General features: G+C 42.4%; 1 long non-coding RNA gene across 1 annotated transcript in view; it reads left to right on the top strand.

The window, feature by feature from the left end:
• Positions 1-6945, top strand: part of LOC125619919 — a 22959-nt gene extending 16014 nt beyond the window's left edge. The window contains exon 3 of the long non-coding RNA XR_007351482.1: positions 6779-6945. This is a non-coding gene — a long non-coding RNA (uncharacterized LOC125619919). The remainder of the gene's footprint in view (positions 1-6778) is intronic.
• Positions 6946-8807: the final 1862 nt, after the last annotated feature.

The raw sequence follows: 8807 nt of genomic DNA, 5'->3' as shown, positions 1-8807 counted from the left end.
CCAGCAGAGTAGAACACTTAGAAGATAGAACATCAGACAATGAAGACAAAGTATTTCAACTGGAAAAGAACATAGACAGCTCAGCAAGACTGTTAAGAAACCATGAGCAGAACATCCAAGAAATATGGGATAACATTAAGAGACCAAACTTAAGAGTCATTGGGATTCAGGAAGGTACAGAGCTCCAAACCAAAGGAATGAGCAGTCTATTCAATGAAATAATACAAGAAAACTTCCCAGACTTGAAGAATGAGACAGAATCCCAAATCCTAGAAGCCTACAGGACGCCGAATGTGCAAAATCATAAGAACTTCCTAAGATCACAAGATCCAGAGTTGGCCTCCTAACTCTGTCTTGCCCGTCTTCTAAGTCCAGGACCTTGCCCAGTTGCGTCAGGTGAAGGAAAAAAAAAAAACCTGATTATGATTAGAAATAGAAAAGAGCATGTTTGGATCAAAATGAATCAATTTATTCAGAATGTAAAAAGTTAATGACTTAGGAAGAAACAACCATCTCTCTTGTAGCTAGGGCACCACGAGATCTAAAGTTTTCCTGAGCTGCATCTTCTAAATAATGTTCTGTATTTAAGTTTGTGACCAACATGGCTGTGGTGTAAGAAATGTATTTGGATTTTGTCCCCGGTTCCTGACACTGACTGAAAACCCTTGGGACTTCCTGAGTGATATTTGGTGTTCATAATGAGCCTGTTTGATCTCACCTGAATTTATACTAGTGAGATAATTTGGGATGGGATCCCTAGTTAGTCATAGAGTAGGAACAGTAACCGGAAAGAGTAAGAGACTAGAGGGTTGGAAGTTTTGGTGCCTTTGCCTGGATTCTGGAAAGGAGGGAGGTGAGGTTGGACATTGAGTTCTGTAAAAACTCTTCAATGGTGAGATTGAATGAACCCGTGGATTGGTGAGCACATCAGGATATTGGGAGGGTCGCTCACCCGAAAGGACACGGTGACTCCACACACCCCTCACCCCAAACCTTGTTCTATGCGTTTCCATCTAGCTAAGTAACAAACTGGTTGACATGAGCAGTGCTTCTCTGAGCTCTCTTATAATTCCAGCAAATTGTTGAAGCTGAGGAAGGGGCTGTGGGAATTCTTGATTTATAGCCAGTCGATCAGAAGTATGAGAAGCCCAGGCTTGTGACTGGCATTTGAAGTGGTAGCGGTCTTGTGGGACTGAGCTTGTAACTTCTGAGATCTGATACTCACTCCAGGTGGATGGCGTCAGAGTTGAGTTGTAGGACACTCCGAATGTGTCAGAGCATTGATCTGTGTGGGAAAGACCTAACCGCATCTGATGTTGGACATGTTTTGTGTGAGAGGGTAGAGAAATGGTGTGTTTTCCAGAATGGTGTTCTTACAAAGGGTACAATCTGAAAAGTTCACAAAGCCTGGGTTGTTTCATTTAGATTATTATCATGTGAACAAATAGGGCTGGCTGTTTTGATCCAGAGTTATTCTTTAGGGCCTGATATCCTGGTACAGACTGCCTGAGAGATTTTCCCATGTGAGATGAAGAACGTTGAATTACATCTACCTATACATTTCCCCTTCTTTCACTCTGCCATTCTTAACTGGGAGTCCCCATTACACCTTCTCCCCAGAGGGAACTTCATGGATGGCAGAATATTCATTCCAAACACTAGGGTCAGAGTCCTTAAACAGAAAGGACTGTTTTGATGAAAAGAGACATTAAAAGTGATTACTGCTCTGTGTGAATTTGATGGTGAATGATCAGAATTCACAGTCGGTGAGTTTGTTAGACTTCACGTCAACCCACCTTCTCTGTGGGAACCACGAGTGGGGGAAGGCGGAATTCTATGCCTCACAGCTGCACGGCGCGATCCCCGCTCTGAGGCTCACCCACAGGAACATAAAATGGGGTTTGCTTTTGTTGGCTTGCTTTCTCCTGTTTTTTTTCTGACCCCAGCTGCAAGCCAAGTGGGTGTGACGTCTGGCCCTTGGGTCCGGTCACCCGCGCCGATGTAGCTCTGTGCTGACCTGATCCAGAGTTCCTGCAGAAGAGCCGGGGTCACTCTGCCTCTCAGGAAGACGTGCGTGTGTCTGGGCCCCGGAGGGGATGGAACCTCGCTGTGAAGGTCAAACACTCAGCCTAGGGGTCGCGCCTGGGTTGGAACGCCATCTCGTCTGCGCTGTGGCTGTATCATTTATGTAAAAACCAGAGGACCCCCGGTTTCTGATCAGCCTCTGGCTGGAGTCGTGCTGCCCTGGCGCCTTGCGGCCCCTGCAGCTTCCTGTCGGTTAGGAGACACGGCTGGGCCGGCCCCGGTGTCTGCAGGTGGCCGGGAACCGGGACTGGGCAGGAACTCCCACCCGCTCAGCTTCTCCAAGAGCCGAGTCCCGTCCTCCCCACCGAGTTCGCAGACACAGAGGCACTACAGCACCTGTGGCCTGTGCGAGGCTCTCCCACAGCTGGCCGCTCCCACCACTCAGCTTGGGACAGAGGGGAGTAGAAATGTCATGGAATCGCAGTTACAGACTATTGCTCTGGGAATGAGTTACTTGACAATCTCACACTTTCATAACATAATTGAAAAACCAAAGTATTTTTTAAAAGATGAAAATACCCTATCACAACCCCTACCCCTGCCCCTCAACCAGGGCAAAGCTGGCGGGAAACGTCGAACTGCTGGTTTCAAGTGCACTGACAGAAAAAAAATGGACAGTTATCTTCAAACAAAGAGCCACAAAAGTAAATGAATAAGTAAATGAGATGAAAACAGAGGACCACCACTTTAAAAAGTGGAGCAGAGCTGGGCACAGTGACACAGGCCTGTAATCCCAGTGACTCAGGAGGCTGACGTAGAGGATCTCAAGTTCAAGGCCAGCCTCAGCAGTTTAGTGAGGCCCCAAGCAACTCAGTGAGACCCTGTGTCAGAGTTAAAAACAAAAAGGGTTGGGGATGTGGCTCAGTGGTAAAGAGGCATCTCTGTCTTTGATAAGCTCCACCAAAGGATCTCACAACAGTTTTTAGACTTTAAAGTTCTATTATTTGTATTTTATTTTTGAATCACAGGTATTAACACGTATTAATGCTAAAAATCAATGTGACTCTCTGTTATTTCCATACCTGCCTACATGATGTATTGCTCCTGTCCAACCACACTTCTACCTTCCCCTCTCCCACCTACCCTTCCTGTCCCTGGTAATCCATCTTGTACTGACAGGGCTCTCCTCTTCTTGTTCCTATTTTCTGAGTCTGGCTTATTCTCCAATTCCATCCACTTCTGCAAATGACAAAATTGCACTATTCTTTATGGCTGGATAATATTCCATATTTTCTTTATCCCTTCATCTGTTAATGGGCACCTAAGCTGATACCGTATCTTAGATATTGAGGATGGTGTGGCAGTAAACATGCATATGCAGGTATTTCTTTTGCATGCTGACGTTATTCCATTCCTTTAGATAAAGACCCAGGAGAGGTACAGCTAGATCACCTGGTTCCTCGATTTTTACTTTAGTTTTTTTTTTTTTCTTTTAGGAGCCTCCACACTGTTTTCCGTAGTGGCTGTACTAATTCCCCTCCCACCAAAATGTGGAAGGGTCCCTTTTTTCCATATCCGCGCCACCATTTTTCATTTTTTTTCTTCTTTGGCGATGACCCTGCTAGTTGGGGTAAGATGGAGTTGCACTGTAGCTTTGATCTGCACTTCCCTGATGGATAACAATATTGAGCATATTTCCACTTGTCTGTTGACCACTTGTATTTCTTCTTCAGATCACTTGCCCATTTTAAAATTGGATCACTTGGTTCTTCCTATTAGGAGTCGTTGTTTTCTAATGTGGTCTGAATATCAGTCCTCTGTCGGACACTTGGCTGTCAGACCATCTGTCCCTGCTGTAGACTGTCTTTTTGTTCTGTTGATTGTTTCTTCTGCCGGCAGAAGATCTTTTCTGTTTCACGTAATCCCATTTGTCAGTTTTGGCTTTTGGCTCCTGTGCTTTGGAGTTTGATCCAGAGAATCGTTGCCTCTGTCAGTATCTTGGAGTGCTTCCCCGCGTTTTCCTGTGACATCCCTCAGGGTTTGGGTTCCTTTCAGGTTGACTTTTTACAAGGTGAGAGGCAGAGGTCACCTGCAGGTTTCCTCAGGACCATTTTCAAAAAGCTTGTCCTTTCCCAGTGTATGTTTTGGGGACTTTTGCCCAGAACCAGTTGCCTGTTGGCGTGTGGGTCATTCTGGGTTCTCTGTCTGTTCCATCAGCCCTTGTGTGTGTTTGTTACTGGTCTTAGCAACAAGTCAAGTCGGCTGCAGCTCTTTATTTTTTCTCAAGTTGCTTTGGGTATTTGGAGTCTTGTGATCCCATATGAACTTTGGGATCTTTTTCACGTCTGTGAAGACATCGTCATTATTTTGATGGGGATTGCATTGGGTCTGTGTATGACACTGGGTGATGTGGACACTTTAACAATGTTGACCTTCCAATCAGTGAACACGGGAGCTCTTTTCACTTTCTAATGTCTTCTTCAATTTCTTCTGTGTTTTGTCATTTTCATCGTGCAAGGTCTTTCACTTTCTTGTTTAAGGTAATTTCTAGGTTTTTAACTGTTGGGTTTTATGTTGATTTTGTATATTGCTGCTTTGCTGAATTCATATATCAGTTCTAAGAATCTTTTGATGGAGTCTGTAGATTTTTTCTATGTAGAGAATAATATAATCTGGAAACAGAGATAATTTTACTTCCTTCTTGATTATTTGTATGATTTTTTTTCTTTCTCTCGCCTAGGTGCTTGGCTAACATTTCTAGTACTATACTGTGTAATAGCAGTGAGAATGGACACCCTTATCTAGTTCCTAATCTTAAAGAAAACACTTTCAGTTTTTTCCTGTTCAGACGTTGGTTGTGGGTTTGCTATATACAAACTTTTTGAGATATGAGCCTTCTATATCTAATTTATTCAGGGCTTTTTATCATAGAAGGATGTTGAATACTGTCAGGTGCTTTTCATGGATTTATTAAGATGACAATTTGTTTTTTCTCCTTCATTCTCTTTGTATAACATGTTACATTTACTGTTTTGCATATACTGAACTATCTTTGTGTTCTTGGGGTGAAACCAATGTGATCATGGTGTGTGATCTTTCTTTTTGATGTGATGTTGAATTCTATTTGCTAGAAATTTGTTGAGGTTTTTTTCCTGTGTGTTCATCAGTGACTTTGGTCTCTATTTTTCTTTCTTCCTCCTTTTCTTTCTTTCTCTCCTTCCTCCCTCCCTCCCTTCCTTCCGTGTCCTCAGCAGGTTTTGATGACAGGGTAATGCTGGTGTCATAGAGTGAGGTACAGAGTCTCCTCCTTTTTCAGTTCTATGAAACACAAGCGCCACTGTTGGTCCTTTGAAAGCCAGATAACGTTCTGCACTGAAGCCAGCAACCCTGGACTTGCTGCTGTTGCTTCTCTTGTTCTTGGAGACTTTTTATTACTGATTCAACCTCCTTACTTGGTATTAGTCTTTTGGGGTTCAATATTGGGAGGTCACATAGGTGCAGAAATTTGTCCATTTCTTTAGATTTTTCCATTTGAAAAGTATACAGTTCTTCAAAATAACCCCGATCCTTTGAGTTTACATCGTATCAGAATGTCTTTTTCCCACCTCTGTGATAGATTTTCACTGTTGGAGAGAAACCTGAGGAAAACCACCTGGAAGAGGAACTAGGCCTTTTGGCTCAGGGTTCAGACCTCTCAGTGCCCGTCTGGCTGGCTCGTTGCTCTGGGCCTGGGCAAGGCGGAACTCCGTGACAGAAGGGTGTGGTGGGACCCAAGTGTCCACCTCAGCAGCCAGGAAGGGGGGGTTCGAACAGGGAGAGAGAAAACGAGAAAGAGGGGGAGGACCTGGGAACCGAACCCTAAATTTGCCCTTTATAGACACACCCAGTGACTTACTCCCTCCCCAGGCTCCACTGCTACGGTTTCTACCACCGCCCAATCGTCCCTCAGCTGTGGCCCTCTCAAAGACCCATCCATAGAGGAGGTCAGAGCTTCCTGACCTCTCACTTCCCCCAGTTCTCACCGCCGGGTACTGTGCACTGGGGGTCAGCCTTTACGAGTCTTCGAGGGGTCCTTCATACCTGCTGCAGTGTGGCCACGAGGTGTGTTAATGCACGAAGACTCAGAGATAAAATCACTGATTCCGAGAGCTGCCACCTAACCAGTCCATCCTGGGCTAACTGGAAGGGACCGACCAGGTGGTAACTGTAGGCAGATGGGCTGTTTACTTTTGCTCTGGTCTTTATCGTTCTTTGCCTTCTACTGATTTTGGATACGGTTCATTCTTGCTTTTCTAAGACATTGAGATGCATCATTAAGTTGTTTCCTTTAATCTGAGGGAAGAAAGAGACATTCTAACTGAATGTCTAACTGAATGAAAAAAGATACTATATAAACTCAAATAATTGGGAGTATTTTGAAACACTATGTACTTTCAAATGGAAAAATCTAAAAGAAATGGACACATGTGGCCTGCCAATATTGAACCCCAAATGACTAATAGCTACTCGACATTTTCTAAATGTAGGCAGTTATCACTATAAATTTCCCGCGTCGTACTGCTTTTAATCATGAAATTCATTTGGAGAAATAAGAGACCCAGAATAGCTAAAGCAATCCTTAGCAGGAAGAGTGAAGCAGGTGGCATCACAATATTAGACCTTAAACTATGCTACAGAGCAATAGTGACAAAACAGCATGGTATTGGCACCAAAACAGACAATGTAGACCCATGGTACAGAATAGAGGGCACAGAGACTAACCCACATGATTACAGTTATCTCATTACAGACAAAGGAGCTAAAAACATACAATAGAGAAAAGACAGCATCTTCAACAAATGGTGCTGGGAGAACTGGAAATCCATATGCAGCAAAATGAAAATAAACCCCTCTCTCTCACCCTGCACAAAACTCAAAGTGGATCAAGACCTAGGGATTAGTCCAGAGACCCTGTGCCTAATACAGGAAAAAGTGGGCCCCAATCTCCATCATGTCGGATTAGGCCCCGACCTCCTTAACAAGACTCCTAAAGACAAGAAATACAACCACACGGGTTTGGTATGTTGGGTTTCCATTTTAGTTACCTCAGGGATTTTAAATTTTACCTCTGACTTCTTCAATGACACCCCATTTATTCCAAAGTGTATTTGCTCAGTCTCTATTTATCTGAATAATTTCTAAAGTTTCTCTTGCTGTTGCTTTCTAGTTTCATTCCATTTTGATATGAAAAGAAATGTGATAGAATTCTATTGCCATTTTTTGGGAAATTCTGAAGGCTAGTTTTGTGGACTGCTGTTGTTCTGTTCTGGAGGAGGTGCCGTGTGCTGAGGGGACCGTGTATCCCGCAGCTGTTGGATGGATGTCCTGTGAATGACTCTTAAGGCCATTTGATCTATGGTCCATTTAATGGTCACTGATTCTTTATTTGGGTGATCTATCCACTGAAGAGAATAGGGTACTGGGATCCCCAACTATGATTGCATTGGGGTCTGCCTCTGCCTTTAGGTCGAACAGTGGTTTTTTGTTTATAAAAAATTGGGTGCTCCATTACTAGGCGCCTATAGTTCATAGCCATTATATCTTCCTGATGAATAGCCTTGAGCCTTACTTACATAGTGCCATTTCTGTCTCCCTGACTGTTTGTCTTAAGGCTACTTTGTCAGATGCAGGTACAGCAGAGCACTCCTTCTTGTTCTCAGAGTGTGTTTTCCTGGAATATCATTTATAGTCTTCACTTTTAGTCTCTGTGTCTTCACTGGTAAGTTTTTGCAGGCAGCATATTATCGGTGTTGTTTTTGGTCCATTCAGCCCGTCTGTGTCTTTTAACTGGAGAATTAGGACTCCATACACTCAGAGTTGTTCTTAATGAAAGGTCTGGGTTTGACCTGTGATTCTTGTTGGTTTCTTCTAGTGTCTTGGACATCTTTGTTCACGTCCTCTTCACTTCTCTGTCTTTGTGAATTGTGTTTTGCTGTAACTGATAATGTTTGCTTATTCTTTTTCATTTTTGCACCTACTCTTCTAGTGGATTTATATTTTTACATGCTATCATGATGACCTTGTATGCTTTCTTCATTCTTTTTTTTCTTTAATTTCTGTCTGAATGTGTAATTTCAAAGGACCTGTCTGTAAGCGCTGGGGTTAATTTTTCTACTTGACCTAGTCTGTTACTGAGACTTTCAGCTGAATTTTTATCTGATTTATAGAGCTTGAAAATGAAGACATTTTCAAGATTTCTGATTGGTTATTTTCAAAATTTCTACATCCTTATTGAGTTTTTTACTAATGTACTGCATTGTCTTCCAAATTTCATTTAACGATTTATTCTCTTAGATTTCATTGAGTTTTTGAGAAAAATAACTTTTGAATTTTTTTAAAGAATTAATTTACTTATTTATTCTAATTAGGTCTCTATGACAGCAGACTGCACTTTGACTCATTGTACAGCACAACTTTTGCAGCACCACTTTTCATTTCTCTGGTTGTACACCATGTAGCCTTGCACATATGTGCAGTCACACATGTGATGATATGTGGGGTAATATTGTCCATCTCATTCCACCTCTTTGGAATTCTTTATCAGGTATTTAGTCACTTTTATATCTTTGGAATCTGTTACTAGAGAGCTCTTAACTTTAGAAGGTGTTGTGTTACCTTATTTTTCATATTTTTTGTATTACTATATTAAGATTTGCACATCTTGTTAAATGCATGTTTACCACTTTTTTTCTTTCTTTCTGTTTTCTTTCTTTCTTTTCTTTTTTTTTTTTTTTTTTTTTTTT

Source organism: Marmota marmota, unplaced genomic scaffold, assembly GCF_001458135.2.
Source record: "Marmota marmota marmota unplaced genomic scaffold, marMar, whole genome shotgun sequence".
In the NCBI taxonomy this organism is placed as follows: domain Eukaryota; kingdom Metazoa; phylum Chordata; class Mammalia; order Rodentia; family Sciuridae; genus Marmota; species Marmota marmota.
The sequence above is the reverse complement of the archived record's forward strand: the minus strand, read 5'-3'. Positions and strand labels throughout refer to the sequence as shown.